This window comes from Macrosteles quadrilineatus, unplaced genomic scaffold (genome assembly GCF_028750875.1).
Source record: "Macrosteles quadrilineatus isolate MER2022 unplaced genomic scaffold, UCM_ALF_1.0 Scaffold_8__2_contigs__length_117827958, whole genome shotgun sequence".
Taxonomy (NCBI): domain Eukaryota; kingdom Metazoa; phylum Arthropoda; class Insecta; order Hemiptera; family Cicadellidae; genus Macrosteles; species Macrosteles quadrilineatus.
Genome location: NW_026542601.1, coordinates 75,111,739 through 75,138,731, shown reverse-complemented (window position 1 = coordinate 75,138,731; position 26,993 = coordinate 75,111,739). Strand labels below are relative to the sequence as shown.

General features: G+C 30.7%; 1 protein-coding gene across 2 annotated transcripts in view; it reads right to left on the bottom strand.

The window, feature by feature from the left end:
* LOC128999445 (uncharacterized) overlaps positions 1–26,993 on the bottom strand; it is a 404,276-nt gene that overhangs the window by 253,172 nt on the left and 124,111 nt on the right. For both annotated transcript variants that reach the window (XM_054425975.1, XM_054425976.1), the window contains exon 2: positions 12,081–12,112. The gene's annotated coding sequence lies outside the window, so the exon portion shown is untranslated. The remainder of the gene's footprint in view (positions 1–12,080; positions 12,113–26,993) is intronic.

The window sequence follows — 26,993 nt, the reverse complement described above, 5'->3', positions numbered from 1 at the left end:
GGAAGGCTTTGTCTTACTTCGAGGCAAACTCTTCTAAACCACGTAAACATAAATTAAACATATTATTTCATTACATTTGTGTGAATGTGCTCTATACCCTAACCTGGATATTCAAGACTGATTGAACAATTCAGGTCGTTGATTACATAAAGGGAAATGTTTCTCTGCTAAACGGGTTCTTTAAGCACAGAGCCAAAAGTGACGTAGGCTTTATTGAATAAATTGCGAGTTCGAATAGATTTCCTGTTTTTAACATTTAAAAAATGTATCAAAATAAATTATATCAAGGAAAATATTCCTAAAAAATACCTCGTTTTTAAGTCGGGCATTAAAGTGTTTAAATCATCAGTTGTTGAATCGGAAAACGTATACGATTTTTATATTTGAATCTGAATCTGTGTTCTTGTTTATTTGAATTTCCATACTTTTGTTGTTTTTTGCTAACGGAAACCTGGTCTGTCCGTAATAAAGCTAAACAATATGTACAATCCACAACTATTATTCATATTGGTGTTTAAAGACGTCAACAGAAACTTAAATGGCGATACCCTGTTATTTACAATCTACAAAAAGAATTACAAGTCGAGACCATGTATTTCACCTTAGTAATGAAAAATCGGTTAAAGTTTCAGTTAGTGCGCAATCTGTACAACTTAGTTTTAATATTTTACATATATATTTCCAAATACCAAACTAGACTACAACCTTTTCTGATAATGGCATATCCCCATTTACCAATATAAAATAAAACTAATTACGATTTCATCAACGAGAACTAAAAAAAAAATAACTGAATTTTCAAATTATGATTGTTTGGAAATCAATGTAATTAAGTTTCGTCAAACAGCTACAAAATATTCTATCTTAGAAATGTTCGTAAATAGAAAAAGCCACCCTTAGTGGTTTATTCTGTAAGTCTACACGTTAAGAAATCTACAGTTGTCTTCGTTCTTTAAAAACAAAAGCAATATATAGTAAAAGTGTATTTTGTTATGCGGCAGGTGCGCAAACGAAAACAACATAAATACACTTCTCTGTTGCCTCATATTCCCAGCAAAGAAATATTACTCCCCAAGAACCTATGCATTTGAAACAACTCAAGCCTTTGAATTTATAAACTGTCTGTGTATTCAACTCAACGTTTAGTAATAATAAGTTTTGAATTACTATTGTAAACTTAAAATACAATATTACTTCTGACAAACATCTGTAACTGTAAAAGTCGTACATCAAAGACGTATTTTGCTGCTGTAAAAATATATTACTACATTTTGTTTAAAAATATTATAAATCCCCTCAAAATAAAATGAAATAAAACATACAACTAGTTCAAATACGATTCCCCGTATTCGTTAGGATAAAACAAATCAAATATTTTTTTCAAAATATATCAAACTGATTTTCGCTTGAGAAGATCTGCTATGCACAAACAGTTACCAGGATAGACAGGGATTCGCTTTTTTTACATAAGTTGACAAAGAGTGTTTGAAATGAGTTTCGTACTAAAAAATATCGTGTTATATAGTATTGAGGCAAAAAACTTAAAGGAAAACTAATGATGAGAAAAAAGGTGAAGCAAAAAGCACTTATTCTTTAGTTAAATTTTTGAAACGCACCAGACTTTCTTTTTCAATCTTAGACTAAAATAACAAAGTATAAATGTAAACGTTGCCTAAATAAGAAAATATTTAGAACACTTTTAGGCAATACCTTAAGTATTTTAACCTCCTTTAAAATTTTCATTATGACTTCTACTGTCGATTGTTTTATGAAATCAATTTGTACTTGAAATATTTAATTACTATTTTTTTAACTAGTGGAAGAAGTAAAAGGTAAATTGTTGATTGTAAACAAAAAATAACGGAATAAAGTTTACAAAAGTAACTGACTGACTTATTTTCTCCGCACTTTTGTTTTGAGCGTTAGCGATAATAAACTCAGGGAAGTTGGATATCTCAGTTTCATAAATAAGCAATCAAAACTGCCTTGATGCTTTCTAACGCAATGCTTCATGTGCCACAGATAAAATGAAGGATTCAAGAGCGAATAATTATGTGAAATAAGAGAAACTTGGATCTCTTTACAAATAATTTTGACAATGGTTTATTTATAGATTAACATATTTATAAGGTATCTCAATAACAAATACTTATATTGAAGCATGAAAATCACAGCATACAGAATACTGACGAATTCTTGAGATTGCCCAAAGCCTTAATCTTTTTATAAATGCTATAACAATGTTCACAATGGGGTAAAAAAGAATATTTTCCCATCATCCCAATTACGATACTGACTTAAAAAGACGGTGTTACAATTACGAATATTTAATTATTTTTTAGGAATATTATTCTCGATACAATATTATTAAGTGACTGAAGAGTCACGAGATCTTCAAGTTTTGTTTTGTTGTAGTTTTAGTATTTAATATAGTGACTTATTTACGTTTTATAAACCAAAAAGCATTTTAACCGTTTTATAAACATTAAACCACTTCTGCCAAGACAAGGTTCTGTTGAGGTTGACCAGACAATAACGTTTAGCCCAACTTCTGATGGGATTTAACCGCTTAATCATGAGGTAAAGTAAAGTTTGTTTTTTGTTTAAAATAGTAAAATTAAAGTACAAGTGGCTTATTTTGAACTCGTGGCTTGTAGGAGCAATAGCCCCTATATATATAGTTATTATTTTGTACAAATGTTATTAGTCTCATGGGTTACCCCACCTTGAATTATCGTTTAACATTTTTGTATATTATAATATTTATAATAGTTATAACATACCTGCATAATGCATTTTGATGTCTGCTCTGTTTAAAATAAAAATTCCAAAGGACTGATCATGTGTTGTGTTTATAATATAAACTTTTTAATCCGGCTAAAAGAAACGTAAAATTGACTATGGGTAAACACTGTTTTTCACACTTTTTTCAAATAAATACCAACTTTTGTGAAGGTTTGGCCTTGCGCTTTAATAATAAGTAATAGCGAAAGCTAATCGCAATAGGAATTGAATACTTGTAAACTTAAACGGCATATTAGGATCTGTAGATATCAGTTTTATTTGTAGTATGAAAAATATATTCCCTTTGCCTACTCCAGTAATTACTTCTAACTTAACATTTTATCCAACATAACTAACACAGCCAATCGTACTCTATTAGCTAATCCAGACCCTTAAAATTGGGAAAAAATATATTTCAGCTTTATAATAGACGTATTACAGTACACTAGTGGCTTGTAGGGGCAATAGCCCCTATATATTCTAGTAATTATTTTGTACAAATTATTAGTCGCATGGGTTACCCTACCTTGAATCATTGTTTAACATTTTTGTGTATTATAATATGTATAAAAAAGTTATTACATACCTGCTTTGAATATAGACAAATTCACTTAAATAAAACACATAGAGATAATGTCAGCCTCCAAATTGTATAATGCTAATTATAACAAAATCTCTCTGAAAACAACAGAGTATATAGTATCCATTTTAATCGAATCCTTGGTCTTTATTTTGTTCTAGTACTATTTTAACATCATCTGGCCACTTTAACCGGCTAAAAGCAACATAAGTTAACCATGGGTAAACACGGGGTTTTTTAAAAATAAATGCCAGCTTTTTGAAGGTTTGGCCTTGCGCTTTATTTATAGTATATTGAAAGCTAATCACAATAGGAATTGAATCCCTAAACTTGAACGGCATATTAGGATCTTTAGAAGTTAGTTTGTTTTTTTGGCATGAAAAATATGTTCCCTTTGCCTACTCCAGTAATTACTTCTAACTTTACACTTTTTTCAGATATACCTAACACAACCAATCTTATTCCATTAACTAATCCAGACCCTGGAAAAAGTCTATATTTCAGCTTTATAATAGTATACATATTACAGTACATATTACCATATGCTTTAAATAAAGTTAAACCACATGTTTTAAGTAAACAAAGCAGACATGACCTGGATTCCCATGTTATTTAAATGTAAATTATTTTATTACGTAACAACTTTTTGGTGCATAATTAAGAAAAATGAATAATTTTCCCCAAAACTTCATGCCCAGACCTTTAAAATGAGACCTCGCCCAGCTTTCTACGGCCTCCCGTTCGCTCACAATTTCATTGTAAAATTTTGGGCTTACGGAATTAGATATATAGATATTACCATATGATTTAAATAAAGTTAAACCACATGTTTGAAAGTAAACAAAGCAGACATTACCTAGATTCCAATGCTATTTAAATGTGAATTATTTTATTCTTTAACAACGTTTTGGTGCATAAATAAAAAAATGAATATTTTCCCTCAAAATTTCATGCCGAGACCTTTAAAATAAAACCTCTCCCAGTTTTCTACAACCTCCCGTTCACTCACAATTTCATTGTAAAATTTTTGGGCTTACGGAATTAGATATATAGATAGTTACGTCCATTCACAGAATTTGCTTGTAAAACTTGTAGACTTATAACAATGAATCATGAAATAGTTAACTAGTTAGATTTTTTATATTTAAAAAATGGCACAAGGCAAAATATTGATAACTTTGGTCTCATTAAAATTAACTGAAGGAAAACGCCCTTAAACAAGTACCATATGTTAACAAATGTGAAATAGAGAACGATAATATATTTCTTTACTACATTTTACATCAATAATCAATATCACCAATTCAAAATATTTGTCTGAATACAAATACTGTAAGTTTAACGGCTGTTTCAATACAAACCCAATACTGATGGTAAAAATATAAAGGAAATAATAATAGTTTAACTAGAAATGTTAAATTTCCTAAAAATATTTTTTCAGACACTATGCATTTTTTTAATCTCTTCGTAATATTTGTAAAACTATTTAAACATGTATTACAGTTTCTTATATAATTTTTGAGGAGAATGTTTTGTTCATAATTTACTAACCTCTAGATCAACTGATTTTAAGAATACTACATAATTTCTCTACTCGTTTTATTTCAGACGTTTTGTAAATAACAATGTCCGAGTTTTGTGGGTAACTAAAGCTGTTATGAGAAAAGGAAAACTGTTACAACTGAATCTCGTAACTCAATTAGTTGTATTTTCGTTGGTAAAACAGTTGTATAACATTTACTGATTTATTGATTTTTGAAAATTCTTCTTCATTAAGGCAAACTTAGGACCTCGTGGCACTTTCTTACTCATACTATTCTTTGAAATATACTAATGAATCCACAACGGGAAAATTTACAAAGCTTTATCTATAGCTACAAGGAACCCACGCCTTGAATAATACGAATAGATTTGTTTCGTATGATGGACAGAATTATATATACATCCTCGATTATTCCAAGGGAAATTATGAGTAGTTTGTGGGCTGAAAGACTATCCACAGGATTTCTATGAGCACTTATCAAGGACCTAATAAAACAATGTAATAAGAATTTATTTTCTAACAATATGTTTATTTTATTTTCATTGCATAACCTACTATGTCTTTATGTATTGCATTTATTATATTTAGTAATCTGTTTAAACCAAAAGGACAACAGAGTTTAACAGTAGAACGCAATGCGGACAGCGTGAGGGCCGTAAATTATCGTTTTGGTCCAAAACGCTTTATGTTGTGTAACATTATCTGTTGCCTCTTCTTTACAGTGCCTTATCCTATGACTCCTGGTATGATAACAAAATAGTGTACGGTCAAAATTCGGCCTAATGCGTGTTTCTGTCAGAATCTTTTGTATGATTTTACAACTTTAGCGACTTAACAACTCTGGAGCAACGGCATTAATTTATTTGTAAAAGTTAACTTTTATTTAAAGTGTAATTTGAAAAAAAACTTCTATGTAACCAAATGTAAATATTAGAATAATTATGCTACACAATGTAAAAATTTGCAATAGCAATAAATAAATAAATTGGCAAGCTCTACGGCGTAAAGTGTTTTAACGCTATGTACGCGTGCCCAAGGAATTTTACTTAGCTGAAATCTTCAAGTGGGACTTTTATAGTGTTCTATCAATATCCACAACACAGGGAACTAACTATATCATAATCCCAATAGTAGCACTTGTGTCCGGTAGCTAATGTATTTTTTGTTGTTTCAGAAGCCAGGAACACACTGATTCGTCGAATATTCATTTACATTTATTGTTCAACCCTGCTGCCAAATACTATGTTACAAAAAAGTGCCTGAACTAGTAATTGTATTCTTGAAGTAAGACAAATTCTGTATAATGTGTTTGTTACTTTTGAGCTAGTTGGATCTCGCTAACAAGTTTAAATTAAGTTATTGTGGTCAAGCCAATGTAATGTTCTGAATATTTGAATTTGAATCTATGTATGCGACTTCTGTCATAACATTCTACGACTTTGTAAATCTTAACCGTAAAATGCACTTTACTCCAATATATTCTAGCATTTTACAATAAATAAAAGACTAGGGTCTCGTTTTACGCAGTAGGTGTGTAGGTTTTCATTGTCTAGTGTACTTCAGTAGGCTTGTAATCTTAACTATGATAGGCAACATTATCGTTCCAACCGGTTTATATAGCCCCCGCATAGTCGACTTCGGTATTTAGTACCGCTTCTTTTTAGAATCAATTGAAACCATAATTTACTGGCCAAGAAATCTATTTCCTTGCATATCTAAGAATACTACAAAATTTCAAATTAGAGTAATGGAAACAAACCCCTTACAAATGCTGCTTTGTCAAAAACAAAGTGTTTTGCGAAGCACCCATTAATAGGCATTCCAGTTTATATTATACAGTATAGTATACAATATTCGTTTTATATTTCTTGGATTAGTAGCAATTAGGCATGGAATAAATGGTATGGTAATGGAATAAAGAACACTTTTCCATTTTTAAAATAAAACAAAACCGTAATAATTTTTTAAATGTTAAAATGGGGGTTACTCCAAAGTTCTTCCCTTCTGACGAATCCACCATGAAAAAATATATTGGGCCCGTGGCTTTTGAATAATTTTCTAATATTTTATATTAAAAAAGAAGTAAAAAGTTAGAAACATATGTCATTTATTGGTCAGGGCTCAACCCTAGTTACGATTTGATACGTTTTCCATTGATAAATTTTCACTTTTCAATTTTAACTTAAAAAATCAATTTCACCGTATCATTATTGTCCCGTTATTGTCATGTTATTGTCCCAAATCGTAAACTTTAAATTCATCGTTAAGAATTCACGATAAAACACAATCGTCAAGAACTAGAGGCCAAAGAAGGCCACTGCAGATGATTAAGAGTCAATTATAAAACTAATTAAACTTTTCTTTTACCAACTGAAAATACGGATCGAAAGATTAAGTGTTTTAAGCACTTTAATACTTTTTACTGAGAAAAGAAAAGATAAATTGTTACCGTCAGACGTTATTGTTTAAAATCATCCGACCTCTAATAAGTAATTTAATTACTATTTACTTCGTGTTTGATAAATGAAATGCCTAGAAATGACGTTTATTACAGAGGTAATTAACGAATATCCGATTCTTATAAAGTTAAGTGTACTTGGAAACTACATCCCATTTCCATATATGATAATTAAAAAATTGTAAAAGTCAATCAAGTCTTTTATATTTAATAATTATAACTTCAATTTCAACACGTAATTATACTTTGTTATTTGTGTTTTTTTCATTAAATATAGTTAGTATTTTTACTATACTGTACTTAAACATTTTAAAGTTTAATCATTTTTAGTTTAACATCGAAAAATGGGTTTATAGTTAGTAATTAATCTGTGTTATTTACAAAAATCTTTCATTTTGCTTTATAAAAACCAATGAAATTAGTACAATTTTTAATAGTCCTATGTGGATAATCGTTGATCATTGAATTTGTTCTATATAAACCAAAAATTATTGTTTATAAGAAAAAATGATATCTTATTGACGCAAAATATAAATTGCCAGCCCATATTTCGCAGCATTGTTATGATCTACGGACAGGTTTTACAGCACCACTAAAACAAGAAGAATGATTTGAGCGTATTTTAGTATTTTACGACACGTAATAAAACATCAATGTTGATTTCTAGCGAACCGTAGTGTCCAAAATTAAGGAACATCGATGACTGCGATGAGTTTTTATATTTCGTATCTTGGTACGAGTATTATAAAATAAAATAAAGACTTATACTCAATAAAAATGTTTAACATTCACCTTTCTTTGCTCAATAATCATGTGTTAATATTGCATGGTATCTCTGTTAAGATTACATCGATTTTGTTGTAAATAAAACATCAGAAGAATTTAAATGTTCCAATGCTTATCATGTAGAGAATCAAATGTTAAACAAAGTGCGGCCTTCTCGAAAATGAAACTGTGGAACCTGGAAACACTATGTCCATATTCGATTCTACTAGAAGGTAATGTAATCATTAAAAAATACTTTTAAGTATTTCAAAAAAAAAGTAATCTCAAGAATAATATTTAACAGCATCCTTCATTGTGACCAGTCAACTAATAAATTAGCCCTTTTAGATAATTTACAAAATATTCGCTGCAAAGACATTTATAAAATATTGTTTACAGAAGTTTTAAACAATGTGTGTAAGCAGTCAATAAAAAATCGCTGTTCAAAATAAGTTGTTCATTTTGAGCAAATTTTTCTGTGATACCACTTGTAAGAAGTGCTTTTTATAGGTTCAAAATTGTAAAACAATATCTCCATATTACAAGTGTACTACGTGTACAAGTGTACCATACGTAGTTTTTTTCAAAAACTAATACACATAATCTCCATAATATTAAACATAATGCACAACAAATGTTTCCGAAACGCATCGTTCAAGCGAACACACGAAATAATAGTGAAAAGCCGTTCTCACAAGAAAACCGGACGTGGCTTTGAAAAGGCCAATTTGTGGAGATACATTAGGGCGAACTTTTTTGCCTGAGGCTCGCCGTAGCTCGGAGGCCTTTACCATCAAACAAGCTGTTCAGAAAATTGTAGGAAAGATTGGTTTTTACATGCATTGTCATGTTTTGGCTTCGCATTTTCTATAGTATTAAATTCAGATTAATAAGAATAAGGATGCGTTATTGCCGTTACACTGGTTCACATGCATGGCACAGTCGAGGAAATGTCTTAGAACTAAGGTGTTGACAAAGATTTAATTTAACATAATTTATGAAGTCTACTTCTCTATCCGGACACAGGTTTAATGGGTAGTTTTTAAGTACTATTTTAAATTTAGAACAGTTAAAACATCTTATTCTATAAGGTAACATTTGAATATAACAATAAAACTAGTAGCTATGGTGCTGTATCGACACTGTCTAGATATAATATTGCGGCGGTTTCGTGTGTTGTAATGTGTACATATTCATTCACGTCTGTTTTACTAAAACTATTTTTTGCAAATACAAAGTCTAACATATCATTGTTTGAACAGTTAAAATATTAGCCTGCCTAAACAATGGTTTATTGTGTGTACTAAAATCAACATTGTAAATTTTCTAAGATTGTTTTTGCATTAACAAAAGTTTTTTTTTTATAATTACTACCTCCTCATACAATTGTTCCATAACTGAGATGAGAATTTATATGTGCATAATAAATGCATTTCAGGGTACATATTAAAATCTACCCTGTTCTTTAGCATGTTTATCATAAATATTCCTTTGGTAAATCTTTTAGCCGTATAATCAATATGGACTTTCAACATTAATTTAGATTCTATAAAAACTCCTAAAGATTTTACAAAACTTTTATTAATGTTTTGAAAGGTATATACATAAATGCCTCACTTAAACGTTTATTTTATTTTTTCATTAGTCTCGGTAGTAGGGTGGTAGTATAAGAATACAGTCTTCTTACAGTCAATTACATTTCCGTGCTTAAGTAAACAGTATTCAACAAACTAAATGCAATTACACCAATATTAAAAACAACATGAAAATGCATCATTTACAAATGTACAGTATACGTGATTTGACCTTTGCAGAGTTGACAGAGAATTATTTGAAGTTTGAAGTGAGATTAAATAGTACAAGATTGAAGTAAGATGAAGTTATCTCACGCCCTCTGGTGAAGTTGAGAAAGTCAGTTAGAGATGCGACTTCAGAAGCAGTTAACTTTAGGGTTATTCATCTAGCCAACTGGCCTCAATCATACTTCTCAAAGTTTAATGTACATCTGCTTGAATCTTCTAACTATCCTGGCTTATTTTGAAGGTCTTTGTGTTTCATTCACTTATGCCACTATAGTTTCGGTTTCAAAATATTAATTCAGCTAACGAATATTTAAATTCAAGCCGGTAATTTTATTTTGTTTGTATTAGATCGCCAATATTAAGAGGTTTGTTTATTAATTGCACGGCTTTCGTTAAAAACTTTCAATATTTTTAAGTATTACATTTTACAGAGAGTATATCAAGATTCGTCTAATAACAATTAAAACATATACAGGGTACGGTAATGAGTATTAAATAAAATTATATGAAAAACTACTAACGGTGATTAAATTATGCCTATTAGAGGTTCCTAACTCAAAGAGTAAGAGAATGAAATGTAAATTAAAATATTTAAAAAATAATGGTAGTTTTTATGAAAACCCCCTTACATTACTATGTAAGGATAACCTGTATTGTTAAAATCAATTTTTTGAAATCCTCACAAAATTTACGATGAAAATAATATTTTAACATTGTGGTGTTGAACTAGATTTTACTTAAGTTACATGGTAAAAGTTAAAAACCTTAACGAAGTCAAAAACTTGATAAATATTAGAATCCTTTTCTAAGTTACAGAGCTCCGCTGAGGGTATCAAATATTATGTCAAACTTCCTCATCAAATATGCTTTAAAATAACTGTTAACTATCGTTGCATTGCAATTAAATTCATCATTGTTGTAAAAAAAACATGCTCATGCTAAAAACAGGTAATTAAAAAAAAACTAGTGTCCCTGTTGCTCGAATTCAAGCAATTGAAAAGTATTACAGGCGTTATTTCAAAGCGAATAACAGTCATAATTTCTGATGGCTTAAAACAATTAACTCAAAGATATGTAATCAATCACTACTCCAGTTATTGAAACTGAAAACGAACGCTCTTGTGTGTATCATGTGTTTACTATGAACAGCTCCGTAATCATATTGTAGTTTGAACTTCATATGTTTTGTTTCTGAAAGTTGTATTCGTCTTCAAATAGCTGGAGGTTACATAATTAAAACTCTTAGAAGCTAGACACTCACTTAATTTGTGTTTTATAAATACAAAAGGAGTTTTTAGAGTTTTTTTTCTCTTCTTTAACCTCATTAAACTTTTGTATACAAAAAAAATTCTAGCTTCAACAAAAAAATACTAGCTTCAACAAAAGGATTCTAGCTTTGTTACATTACATTTTTTTAACGTATTTATTAAACAAATAAATAGGGTTTATTACTTTAATCTCCAGAGAAAGTCAAATCGACAATAACCATCAAAACCAACTGTAATCTTTTAATTTTACTTTTAAAACTAACGTTACTTCAACCACATGTTACTGCGCATTCTTATAAGAATTACCTATAAATAAAGCCTTAGAGAAATCTTTTACATAATTCACCCACCACGACCCCTGAGAGATCAATAACAAGTTCACTTTCCGTGTTTTACAACCACGAGTCGCTTTACGCTGATGATAAACAAGCTTTTATTTTCTCATGGAGATAAACCACCACATTACTGGCGATTGTTTTATTTGTAAATAACTAACGCTTTTCACCACATAGGCCGTACAAACAATATTTTTGTTTTACACTCTTATAAATTTTAAATTTAGTAATTATTACGATACACGTAGATCAACATGTCCATGCAAAATGTAATGAACATTTTTTGTCGAAAATGATTGTGGTATTTTAATTTTACTCTGTTTTAAATAAAACGAATGATACGGTAAAATACATACTACGTAATTTATCATATTATTTTTTTTATTTATATACTTAATGCATAATAAGGATAACTTTACCCGCTTAAATTGAAACAAATTAACAATTTGCGGTAAATAAAGATTTAACAGTCCACAACAGAAACAGTTAACATTATAACAATACGCATCAACTTAAATGTTAGATTGATTATATGTTTATCTTACCTTAAATTTCCTCCTGATCGAGACATCTAATTCTGCAACAAAAAAAGATATTTTGTAGAGAAAATTTGTGAAAATAGAAATACAATAAAGTGAAAAATATTTAGTTAATAACCAAGTTATATGAGTTAAATCAATGGCACTGCGCTGCGATCCATACCTATGTGTATCCATAAAGCTATTCCATAATGTTTTAAAAACACCTTTCAAATATTTCAAGTCAACCATACACTATTTACTCGAACAGTTTCAAACTACTTAAAATATGTAACGGAAGATAAAATATTACTAGCTATTTAGTGATGATTATAAAGCGTTGGTTTAGCGTGAAATGTAATAATTTCTGTACAAAATACACTTTGCATCATACAACGACTTTTGACAAAACATAACTAAAGATAAAAAAAATAGAACCCCCATATTAGTTGATTCAAATTTCAAATGACTCCCTAGTAACCTTAATAATAGATTTTCTGAGGTACAGTAAGTAAAGTTTAGGTTCACATAGGATATTGTATTAACACAGATAGTGTCAAGTTACACTTTCCCATCACAGGGAATTTGTCTAAGGGGCTCGTCATTATAAAATTATATGTTATGTGATTGAACTTACAAACTCAATAGCGATTTTTAAGAAATACAAATTCAAGGGTCTTTGGTTTTCACTACATTTGGAAGTAAAATAACAAATAAATAAATAAACAATAAGCCAAAACGTCTAAGACTATGGATGTTACTTAGAGATCCTTCTTGGTACAAATAAAAATTGATGTAAAGTACATTAAATAAACTTTCACCAGAACGTATGTTGCTTGGTTCATGTCCGGGATATTTGCATTTTACCTACCAAAACATAAAAACAACTTAGAATTTTTAAATACTACAAAAGCTGCACAACTATCCAGATGAGTTATGTGAGGAAAACCCTGATATTCTTAATTAAGGCCAGACATTAATCAAGGGGTAAGATACATGGGCGGCTTGCCGCGGGATCCTCATCAATTTTGGAGGGAAAATTCAGTCAGTTGCTTTACTTAAATAAACTGCACCCGCTTCTTTATATTATACTAATGGACTAATAACAACTTAATATCAGCCATGTCGCTATTAATTTCCAATTTAAATTTAACTCGTCATTAAAATAAAGTGTTAAATATTTAAAAAAGGTTTAGCATGAATGTTAAATATTACATCTTTCGTGCACTCGATGGAGTCAAAGTACAAGAACTCTAAAAATTGGAAATACAATTAAGGCGCTGAAATAGTAAGTAGATTTTAAAATGTAAAAATGTGTCCTTAATTTTTGAACCAAACTGCACAAACGGTTGTAGATTTTTTGTAACTCGTAGCTAACGATAACATAGCATATTCAAAATTTTAGGTATTTTTGCCCACGTAGAACTTGTATTATTCTTTAAAATAAACCTTTAACATTTCTTTCTTAGAAGTGCATACTTGCATTTTGGAACAATAGACTAAAACAAAAGAAATATTCTAGCTGCTTGTTACTAGAATAAACACAAAAACTGTTAACAAGTACAATATGATACGTGCAATAAAGGTTTACTGATAAACTTTAAATTTGAGCCATAATTATTTTAAAGATTTGTATTTTATTTATTGCACTCTGCATCGAATTAATTGCCTCGTCGATGTTTCAGACTAAAAATTCAATTACTTTCGTTCGTCCATTCCTTCAACTGACAGACATCTGACAAGTATTCGTAATTAAATTGAAACAAAAAGAAACTTCAGGCCTTGTTCAAGTATATTTGGGGATTTATTTGGTGGGTAAAAGATTAAATAAAATGTAATACAACAAAGGTTTTAGGACTGATACTCGTGTTATGATATCAAAACTCTTTTTAAGAGGTGTTTAGTTGAAAGTATCAAAATATATGTGTTGAAGAAATTCATTGAAAATTACAGTTAATAAAAGTTTGTATTTGAGTTTGCAAGCAAAGCTGATATACTAATAGTAAATCTTAAAAAAATGTCATCGACAAAGTAGCTTTTTAATGTTATTATTGAATTAAATTGAATTTATCTTTTATCCTTTACTATTAGAGAATCCGACATACAATTTAAACGTACATCAAAAACCATTCATTAGCAGTTAAATCATCCAATCAAAAATTGAGATAAAGATTAACACATTGGATTAAACGAGTGCTTCAGCGGCAGAGAACGCATGTTTGGTTGTGGCCGCGCCGTACGACCAGAGCATGCAAAACTACTGCAGCATATCAATTGCAGCTATTCATTGAAGGCGCTACCCATCGCGTTACCATGGGCGACTGCTTGATTATCTGCATTGAGTACAGATGTACCCTATCACGTTTAATATGCTTCTTCTTGTTCTTACTGTCGTACAGCAATGGTTGTTTGGCTTTTCACCATGATCACAAATATTATTTTAGTGCAATTAAGAAGCTACTGCATGTATTATTAACTTTTATTACGAACAGCGTTTCATAATTATTATCATTATTAATTGAGATGGGGACGCCACCTAGGTGCGTATTATAACTCTAGAGTGAAGAATGTTTAGATTTCTGTTGGAAAAATACTAAAAATTTATCCTGTTTTCATACTTTAAAGTTATTTTAGAGGAGTGAAAATTTACAAATTATTTTATTTGTGTTTTGTTACACGATCAAGTAGTTTAACTCCCATGAATCAAATAGTAACACTGTATTGAATATTCGCATTAATAATGTTGATACATTTTTATAGGTCGCAGCAACAAACTGAATAATACTTTATATAAAGTCACACAAAGAACAAATAAAAGGTATACTAATTTTTTGACAATGTGACGTTATAATTGTATAAACATCTCCTAACCATGTGTGCTAATCCATACATGCTATCTCAAGTAATAGAATTTGTAACAATTACTGTTTTACACCTACATTGTTCCTATACTTTAAACGGATATGTGTAAACAATTTAAATTTATGTTAAAACAATAATTTCCATTTATCGTCCGGAATGAGTTTTTATTCGAACAACAACAAAAATATATTTAAACAAGTGTAATATTAACTAGGATTGCCGAACTCAGTTATAGGAATACAAAAAGTACAATGGATATATCGATTGTTGTCTCTATTTGAATTATTTACTTACTACAGTATTGTATTGTTCCTGCTTATGTATTTTTGATTTTTGGTATTGAATTGTTCACTTGTTTTCAATTTAAATACTTCTAATTTTTTATGTTATATTCTTATGTTCAAAGTTTGCACTTTTACACTTTTGTTGTAAGTTGTCTTTGCATGCATGATTTTTATTTCGATAACCTATATTATCGTATGAATTACAGTATCACCTTTATCGGATGTATTACCTGTATTATCGTAACACATAAAGTATTATAGTTACATTAATGCCACACACTTTTGTAAACTTACGTATCTTTCCATTTCACCCCAAACAGTTTGCAAAATCCGAAACATATAAACAAAATCTTCTCAAAGTGATATTTTCAATCGCAAATTATATTTGTAAGTAAATCAATATAAACCGAAATTGGAATATTTCAAGTGGAAACACATTTCTGTCGCACAGATGATGTTTATATTGTGTTAGTTCCGCGTGTGTTCACAATCGCTCTGCGGGTGCCCAAAGGCAAGACATCACATCGCATTCAATTATACGTCAGAGTCTCCTTAGGTGTGTTCATCCTAGTATTTTCATTTTCGATTATTTTAACTGATATTTTAGTTTTTGGAATTCGTGAAAGAGAAAAATTATTAAAAATGTGTTTTTTACGTGTTACCATTTGTATTTACGTTTGTTCGTTATTATTTCTTCCGTTTACTCTACTGCAACTCAAACTGTTTTATGTTAAAATAAAAATAAAAGTGCTTTACCTTCAAACCTTTACAAAATTCAGTATTTTGAAAACTTCTCACTACGAATACAATAGCACAGTTGCAGTAGATGTTTCAATGTGTATGGTTTTAAGTATGGGTTTTCTATGTATTGTAGAAGAGAAGGATACAAATAAATTATTTATTTCGTGCCAAGAAAGGTTTGAAATTAATGTTCCGGTTGTGATTTCAGTACGTATTAAAACAACTGGGGGGTTTTTGACTGTTCAAAAACTTGAGGATATCGAATTTGTAGAAAACCAAAATAGCTTAATCCTTATGTGGGAAATTCACTAAAACTTAGCCCTACAATACTTACCTACACTATTTCAGTTTGCAAAAACACTATGTTGAGTCTTATTTTCAACAAATTCTCAATAACACTAAACCTCATAGACAACTATGCAAATCAGTTGATCGGCAGAAATAAATAAAAACAAGGATACCAACATATAAGCTTGTTTTGTCGTTAAACAGTGTCTCACAGAACTTGTTTTTGGTTTACGTTAAATAACACCTCGTAATTGACTACACAATAATTACGTATCTAAAACGAACTACGTCATGGCATAAACTAGGAAGAGAGTGGTAAAAACATACTCCTGCAATATATAATCTCACTCTGTTATTCGTTGAAACGACATTTCACGTTCAAAAGTAAAATTAAAAGATCTAGATTTCTTCGCCATAACGGGAAAGATAAGGGAAAAGAAATTGGTCCTTACAATAAACAAGGCAGAATACTGCTAAGCAACCAGGCGCAAAATAATGCGATAATGCTGACTGAGAGAAGAACATTAAGTTTAATTAGGTCTGGAAAGTGAACAAAACTAACAGACAGTTTATATTGAAACGAGCTTTTATTTATAGAATGTCCTATCCATTAATTCTTACTCGGTGTTTTTGCACTTCTACTACTTGTAGCTTTTATTTTAATTTTATAGTACCTTTTTTGTCATAAGAAAATTTAATTCAGTCGGTGTTTTATAGAACATTTTGGATATACTGTAGACTACAAAATACGAAATTAAAAATACCATAATCCTTTCGAATCGTAAAAATAATAACGGATTCAATAGTTAAAACAGTATCCATCCCAGCATGTAAGTTGTAACAAGCTGTAAAAGACATAAGTATACATAAAACATAATAAGTGGTAAAAAATTCTTGGTCTCAACTTAAGACACAATATTAACATGATATTCATGTTAGTGAAAATTTAACTAGTTTAGTCTCTGATTTGGATGGATGATCGTTAAATTGCATAATGCTAATGAATCATGGAACGAACGAGTTATAAAGTTTTAGAATCTTAATTCGCTATAACTACGTACAAAACTATTGCATTTTAAACATAAACATCCACAGCTATTATTCAAATATTGAAAGGGAAATGAAACAAATACGTATTAATGGATGTTTTTTTTTAGTTTACCAATTAGTTATAATTTGAATTGAATTTTGTATTGTAAGGAAGTCAGTGCAGTGACTTAGTATCTAAACCTCTGGTAATAGATATAAAAACAGGACTCTACTTCTAGATGATTGATATATCGGAGACACGTGTGTCAATTGGGTTAATGGAATTCGGTCAAGAGGGCTGCGTCATTCTCAAACTGTCACTTAAAGCAGGGGATTCACCCTTTATAACCTCCCTTATAGTTGTAGAATAGCTCGTTCGCCTTCATATTTAACCTTTAAGTATGTAAATTTAATAATAACGTTAATTTTATACTTAAAATAAAACAGCATTAGAGAACGAGAAAACGAGAAAAATCAGAAATTACAAACTTGTTCAGTGCAGTAAAAGGAGAAAAACTCATCGTAATAGCATAGATTAAAGGAGTAGGGAATAGACAGTGTCTACTACCTTAATCTATGGTAATAGTAGATTAACAGAAAGTATATCTTGATGGCCGTGGACAATTAAATCTCACTGTAAATTATTGTGCTCAACACTATCACGATAACTATCATGAAATTAACATTGCGTGACACTAATCTTTATGTTCTCAAGTGACGCATCCACGTGATGTATCAGTGCAGCCAACCTGATTTTGTTGCACTGAGGATTTAATGTTTATTTAATCTGTCATTAAATAATGTTTATTTACAAAAAACTTAAATATTTTCACTTGTTCACCATTTTCTAACTTACAAAAATGCACTAACCATTTCTAAAACAACCACGTTACAAAACTCCATCTTACATCAATTACAACTTTGACTTGACCAACAACCCTAAGTAAAGAAAGCAGACACCCTTTGAATGGACTTAACATAACACAGTATGGCCAACCGGAAGCGGCGCCAAAAACCGGATGTTACTACCGCCAGTGTTCCCAACTTGAGCGATTTATATGCAAATGAGCCCCGCCATATTGTAAACACTGTGCACACCTGATTGCTTTATCAGCTGACTGTAGAAACACCCCTACTGGTCGGCGCTACTTACCATTCCCCGCCTTAATTCTCTTAGTTAAAATAATACGTTTTAAATTTTATGTACATTTATATGCAAATTTAGTTTTGCTTCGGCTTAACTACTTTATTTGATTTTTGTGAATGATATTTGTAAGACTTTTTTATTGTGAGGTATGTTTTCCTACAATATTTAAATAGATTATTTACTGGTTGAATTATTTATGGTCGAATTTTACATACTCTAAAGTGCAACAACATGAAAAAAAATAGGAAGGTATAGGTGCAAGTCACCCAAGACTAAATACATACTATCAACTCCCTTAATTGCCTTCTATGTTTTTCTATGTTCCTTCTTCTATGTGTCTCTTATGTTCTAATGTTCTATCTAACATTGTCAATGTTTTTTCGGTCGTGAAAATGCTACCACCACGTTTATAATACGGGTCTGACTTGGGGGAGGTACGAATGAGGCATTTAGTTCTAAATTCCTCCGTGAACAGCGCTGTAGTAGAGAGCACTTTGGCAATGAAGGTTTACTAATCGCAAAAATAGTTCTGTTCATAAAATAAAATTATAAATGCCTCAAATTCAATTTTATTATACTTTAATTATAAAATTAAACCATCATAACCTAACCGAACTAACCAAACTTGCTGATAAAGAAATAATATAACAAAAGTTTAGTAATCGGAAAAATAATTCTGTTTATTAAATAAAACTATAAATTGCTCAATTAAAATTTTATAATGACTTAATAATAAAATTAAACTGTAATAACCGAACCAAACCAACCAAACTTGCTGATAATAAAAACATCTTGGACAAAAAGATAATGCTACCAGCATGATTCGAACCCGGACCAACAGTATATCAGCCCAGCACGCTAACCATTAGACCACCGAGGCCGATGGCTATTGTCCGTTTTGTTACGGTAGGCCTAATGGCGTTCCCTCAGCTAATAAGAAGCCCACAGCTGTCATCGTAGCCTCTTCTATACCTCCCCTGAGTAAATACCTTTATAATACCCCCGCTGCAGGAAACCTGCAGACTAAGCGAATTTCCATTTACCTGACTGGACTAAAATATTCCTTAAAAATTGTCTGATTTATTTCTTATTAAAAAAAAAAACATTAATTGTAGTGAGTGCTCAGGTTTGCTGCTACAGGGAAGAAATTGAAATGTGTTTTTTTATTGCAATGTTGATAGCTTAGTATGAAATAAACAAAACTTCCAAATTTGGTTAAAATATATCCATAAACAAGCAAACTACTGTGCAACAGTTTATTTATAAGAATTTATAAGTTTATTCCATAAGAATAACATGGGAATTTTAAATTTACAACCAAATTAGATTTGTCAACCAAGGGACCTACAGTTTATAGTGGAATCCGAACAGCATTATTTCCGTGGTATTAACGAATTGGTTTAATTATCAGAATAGTAATGCGGATAGTCGTAGTACTCTATAGTGCGGACGTTTATCCACACCAGGGAGTATCGTAGCCACAGTGCATGCCTATAAATATCCACAATTCGTGACCTCCTAGTAGTTGTATTACAGGATGTCACCACCAGTAACATCATTAGTGTATTATCAATACCAGGTCTATTCAAGTATTCGTGTTTATATCTGAACCTACTAATGTTTTCAAAAGGAACCATGAGTCGACCGCACATTGTTAACCACAGATGACCACACAGCTGATTCATCAACCGATCATTATCGCGACACCAGCTGATTGCAGCTGATTACTACGTCATCGTAGTGTGAGTGTGCGTGTGTGGGCAGACAGGAGGTGTGTGTGTGTGTGTGTGTAGGTTACTGGCCTTTACTCAGGTGGGAGTCACATTTGCAGCCAGCTTCACTCACCGATTTGTTGACCAACTTGTACCCACTATTCCGGGAACGTGTGGGTATACGGTGGGAAGTTTCGCGTATGTTATTTCTGACCGTCACTTACGTTGTCGGTTAAAGCGACTACTTTTACTACTAATTTTAAAAGATTTATTTAATCCCGTCTACGAACATTCTTTTCTAAAAAAAAATCCTAGAAGACAATGACTAGTAAATATTTGGCCAAGATGTTTTTCCAGTGTGTAATGTTTTAAGTCCCATCAAATCTAAGGCCGCTAGGCTTAAGTTCAAACCCTTTTTACACTCTACTAGGCCTACAAAGTCGCGGGATTACAAAAAGGCAAAAATCATTGGGGATTGGCGGGATTTGAACCTATATCTCGTGGTCCTGAGCCTCGCACTTTACTACTACCACGGATGGTTTCCGGTTCATTGAGAAAGTTTAAGAGATTTGTCTTTTAAAAAATCGTTAAATATTAAATAATTTTTCATAGTTAATGATTTTAAATTTTCGGATGGAAACAATACTTAGTTTCAATATCTGAACATATTGTATGCACGGACAAATATCTGTTAAAACCATATTTGGTAGATTTAGAACGTTATTTTGTGCATTCAGAACGACAGTATATTTCCACAATCACACTCTGTACTGTCGTATTTAAAGTAGCAATTTTGGATTTTTGCTTACCATTACTTATAACTTATTTATTTATATGATATAAATTACAATGCAAAACGCATAAACAAACAACAAAACGAGCATAATTACAAGTACAAACCATCCAACACAAATTTAGATATACAGTACCGGTACCTAAAACAACAACACGTAAAGTTTAGTCATACTAAAACTACATACTTTAAAAATTGATATCATCCTGGAAATTGAAAAACCAGAAAGGTAATCTGAAGTAAACAAACTTTTTAACAAGATTGTGCTGGGAGTTTAGCGCCAAAATCAGCTGTTTCCCGCCAAAGCTGGCAGTGATCAATCACAGCAGGTAATGTGATTGGTAAACGGAGGATTGACAACAATGAAACTCTGCCTCAGGGTCGTGTTTGAAACATTACGTTAAATAGAAGTATTACACTGAGATTTCCACTTATCTTTTAATTGAATGTTTAAAGTTATTTTAAATTTTGTTCTGATTGTGACATTGTAAATTCGATAGGATTTATTTTACTAAGGACTTGATAAGAATCAAGAAACAATTATGTTAATTCATCCTGTAAATCAGGCATTCAATAAATTAATAGGCAATCTATTCATTGCCAAAGATGATTCAGGCAAAGTATTGTTTCCTTTAACAAAAAGTTGTTTTTACCATTGTAGATTTTTTTACCCCCATTTCGCACTAGACAATCTTAACTAACTGATCTATTCCAAACATAAACAAAATAGTTTATAATCAAAGAAGAACGTCGTTTCTTTAACAACCATCTTTATTATGAATATTGTCTGACTCGCCTGTTGGCATCCTTTAGAATGCCTAGACATTATACACAATAGCTAGTCAAAGTGTATACCTCGCTTAAAAGATTCAGGTAATGTATAGAATGCTTGCATTAAACACTTTTCCAATAACACATAATTATATCGATATATATATATATATATCAATAGGTTTATCGAGAAGTAAGCATGTGACTCTAAATGAAAAGTTTTTTTTTTATTAAATCAAACTTACCTACCCAATTTTATTATTTTACACCCCACAATTTGAATACTACGAATGTTACTTTTCGACATGCGTAGCCGCATTTTTAGAGATACAGTAAATGGATTCTATATTTATAGTATTTTATAAACTTACAGATTTAACTATGAAAAAAAGTAAAAACAAACAAAAACAAGTAATAGCGGTAGTAGTAATGGACTAATCTTTCACGTCGTGGACACGTTTCAAGTCGAACGTATATTTTAAAGTGTTGTTAGACGTTTCCAATAATTGGTAAACTGTAAAACTTACCTTACGACGATCAATTAAAATCAACGTTAGAAATAATTAATTATAGTGTGAAAACAACGCGTAAATTATGAGAGAATAATAAAGAGAGAAACGGAAACGAAATTACCACGGAACCTTTTATGCCGGGAAATGGTAGTAAACTAGTGTGCTGCTTAATTAAATTTACTTAATGCGATTCGAAAAGTCAGTGTTTTAACGTAAATATTCCCTTTATGCTTCTCGAGTTAATTTAGACTTCGTGCTTTGGTTATCGACAAACTAATAATTACTTATAATTTAAAAAAATATATATACCTACAAACAATTATCTATTCCTGAGAATTACAACTACCTAAGTCTTATAGTACTTAGTTTGTCAATCAAATGTGAAAAATAAGTAAATAAAACATTATTTTATAGGAGACGCTATTAAGCGACAGATATCAGATATCTGCAATAAAATAAAAATCATAAATTTTCTGGCACAAAAAAAATATTACTTTGATTATTTTTCAATACTGATTCATTCAATAAATAACAACAACACAATCCTTGAATAAATGTATTAGATTGGATGTATACAATTCAAAAGGATTATTGAGGAGGATTGAAGAGTTAAAACACATTAGTTAAATGTTGAATGGTCCTGGTTTTATCCTTGTTTATAACTCCCAAAGCAGGCAGTTTAAACGGGTTATGAAACATTGTTATAGTTGAACTTTGTTACGCACAAAGCTTATTTTTTGCTTTTTACCTAACCATTGTCAACTTAAAAATAAGCAGTTATATCCAAAAAAAATTATCCTTAGAGTTTAACGTAACTGTCTACATATTAGTATTTAGTTATTTATATAAATAATTGTTTATAATAATTGTTTGTTTTTACCGATAATCAATTCAAGAAAGAAACGTATTATTATTAAATTTATATTTTACACAAATTAGTATTTATAACTAACTCTGCTATATTGAGAATGGTCAACTTTTAGCAAAATGTAATTCCTAGAACTACACAGTAATTTTTCAATGCGTAGAACATATTTTAAAAAAAAATTAACCTATAAAATAAAATAAAAATCCTTATTAACTTCGTAACTGAAACGTAACACGTAAATTCTTGTATGCAAAAACTTGTATGCACATAAATGTAACAAACAGCATGAAGTGAATTGAAAAGTCCGTTTACAAGGTTCTATCCGGTTTAAAAAGCTTGCAAAACGAAACTGAAATTGCCAGTGTGTCAGCAGCCCCAGAGGTCAGTTTGTTTTTCTAATTCATCTCCAACCGTTCCAACTGACGATGAAATTAAATTATAATCACTTCTGCAGTTGCTGTTCTGCTTCCTCTTTTAGTTTTAAATCTATCGCAAAATCCATTGAATTGCCAACATCTGATGACTACGACTCTTGCAAAGCTGAATTTACTGTAGTTATTTGTATTAAAGTTGTCTATGTACTAAAATTCAAAATTAAGTGTAAGAAAAAAATACTTAATACAGCTACATAAAAGGAAAATTTTGAATGATCGATGCTACATATTTTTTATAGTGCGTGAAGTGTGAAGTTTTTAATTGATTTCCACGAGACCTATTTTTTTTGTCAAACAGTCCTAAGTAGGAACAAGATATAATAACATAGATTTCTTATCGATGGCCTATTCTAATAATTCTGTACTATAATTCTGTATTATACAATGGTTAATCGAAGCATTCCGAAAATACGAATGCTTTTAATTAAATATATTATATCTCTTGTTAATACTTACAAAAAATAGGGGAGAAATTTATGAAAGGGACAGTTACTGCGATAAATGCCACTGGAAATGTCGACAAAACATGAACGAAAATTCAATTAAAAACAAAAACACGATCCACCACTGCCACACATTCATTACAGTCTTTATCCAATCAAACGTACATCAGTGTTTGGAAATCAATCATAATTTGATTTGTGTCAGCCTGGTAAAATTAAACGCTTCTCTGCATTCTAAAAAATATTATTTGAGATTTCCGCACAAAAAATCTATACCTCGAACATGTGAAGACAAAAATTAAATTAAGATTTCAAAATAACCTTAGCATGAATGTTTTTCAATTTGTCTGGGTCTAGTCCAATGTGTTTGCCTTCTAGTCTGGAGACTACTAGTTCGATCCTAAAGAAGTCGATTCAAGACCCAGATGTCATTTGGTATTAACTGTAAAAATAATAATTATACTATCAAACCTGAGACTGACGTTGATACTAGCAAGATCGGTGTTTGCATTTAACGTTACAAAAAGCCGCAGTAACCTACGCTTAATCTTTTAAAATACGCTTCACAAGAATAATTTGGTTGCAGTGACAAGGGTAGTCATTTTGGGAAGGATACAGTTGGCGATATTGTTTTCAACAATTATTTACCCATCAGCTGGTGTATCATAGGCACGTAACGTGGTAAACACACGTTTTGCAATGTGTACAATCAGCTGTTTGGACGGTTCTCCGCACTACGTCACGTACTGGCGAATCATTTAATATTTCTGTTTGCTTGCATTCAATCAAAACAACTAATCGATTTCTTGTTAGTGAAAAATACTATTATTGGAACAGCAACAAAACGAGCAGTTTAAATAATGTTTGTTAATGTAAAAACATACATTAATGGTAATTAAAAGAGTTCGTTACGACAATAAAAGTAGTAGATTATTGTAGGTGTCACGAATATTAGAACAAAATCAGTATGGATCATAAACATATCAAATGATGTCACTGGCCAAACACTATTTAACCTTGGAACTGACCAAACCATATGTTACTGTTATTAGTATAGGATTCAGGCCAGTAGCGCCATATGTTTATTTTAATAATTCATACAGTTTCTGTTCTTACTATTCGTGGTTATATGATTGAACGGGTTATATTATGGATTAAAATATAAAGTATAAAATAAATATAAAATATCATTAAAAAACATATTCATCTTATTATATTTATACCCGCAAAACAGAACATCTTGGATAATAAATCATTAAATAGTATCACTGCCTCAAGTAGTATGTTATATCTATTTAATTTTCTTGAGAACGCAAATATTATTCGTACGGTGCAATAAAATTTCTCTCAATTTCGTACAAAAATTGAAAACGATTGACCAGTAGCGCTTTGAAAGGTATATGGAATGCTTCTGCAGGACAGAACCAGTCAAAGGATTTGCAGCATTTTCAAAGTTCTCTAGTTTTGGTTCTTTTAAGTTTATGTTACAGATTAACGACGAATCTCAGGTACTTGTAAAGCTCATCATATTTGGCAAATATGGTTTACACAGTTCCATTGAATATGGTTACCATGACGTAAAGCAATGATTAATACCTAGTATACCAACTTTTCTTTCATAAATCAACTACATAATTTTTTACCATAGCTTGGTAGCTTGAGTGGTTATTGTTCTCTTTAAGTTATAAGAGAGTTTTCGGTTTGATCCTAAAAATTGAAAACATTTATAATGGTTTAAAACTGTGCCCAGCTGTCCTTAAACATTTGTATTTTAATGAATCAGCTGATCGTTTTCAATATCCAAGCTTTTATTTCATTCTACACATAACTCATCATTAAAATTCATCTTCACCTAAAAAAAACATCTCTTTGCGTTGTAAAAATCTTATCAATTCAAACAATTAAAATAACTCTGATTATTTTCCACGTAATACACATCAAATTATCATACAAAATAGCTTAACGCATTTAGATAAACCCAGAACTGTGGACAAAGTTAAAATATTTTGGAGTTGTTTAAACCCCTGTCTGTAGTCAGTGACAGCGTTGTCCTCTGTTGTAAAGGGTCCTTATCCTCTGAGCTCTCATCTTTTGTCTTTGTTGTAAAGGACGCTCTAAAATGTACAGACTTACTAGCCCTGGTCCCCTTTAAATAAGAACAGCAGCATGTACATTAATTATTGCTGGATTTATTGGACAAATCTAATTCATCGTCGAACCAATCAAAATCTTAGACATACCTGTTGACCTGATTATAACTTGAAAATTATGATCCAAAACACAAAAACAATAGAATGATAGGCATCGTAAAAAAATATTCAAACTGTATTTAAATTATGTTTAACCATTTTTATTTCTAATACATTGGCTATTCTAAGACTTTTTACACCTATTAACTACAACTGATCACATAAACATAAGGTAAGCTGACCCGGAGCGAATTTTGAAAACTAATGATTTTGAATAGACACAAAAACATTAAGGTTAAATATTGGGCTTGATAGTCGTGAATCGTTTAACATCAGGTAACATTAAAACGATTGTTTAAAAAAAAATATACGAAATTCCATGAGTATATTCCTACGAGTTGTAAAAGGTAACTTACATGAACATACTTGTTCTGTTTTGCTTTACAAAATAAACTTAATACATTTACGAAAGGAAAACAGGATGCTCGTTGTGAAGATACCTGGTAAGACTAACATGAAAATCTGTAATCGGTTCAGGTTAGCAAAGTTACTGATATGATACAGTTGTTGTTTCTTGAACAAATAAATAACGAACAATCTATCAAACTATGTTAGCTTTTATAGAAAGAAATTACCAAATAAAAACTACCCAATCAACGTGACATTGTAAACATTTTTTAAACAACAAACTAAATTCATTTATCAATTTACTCTGTACAAAAGGCTAGGCAATTAGGACATGATGGCTTGCAACACGTTTCAAAGCGTCTAATAGCTGACTGCGTTTGAATTGTTCTGTAAATAAAGCCATTTCACTGATTGTTTGGTCAATGCTGTAAATAAACGCGGGAAATGTTGGGAATAAAC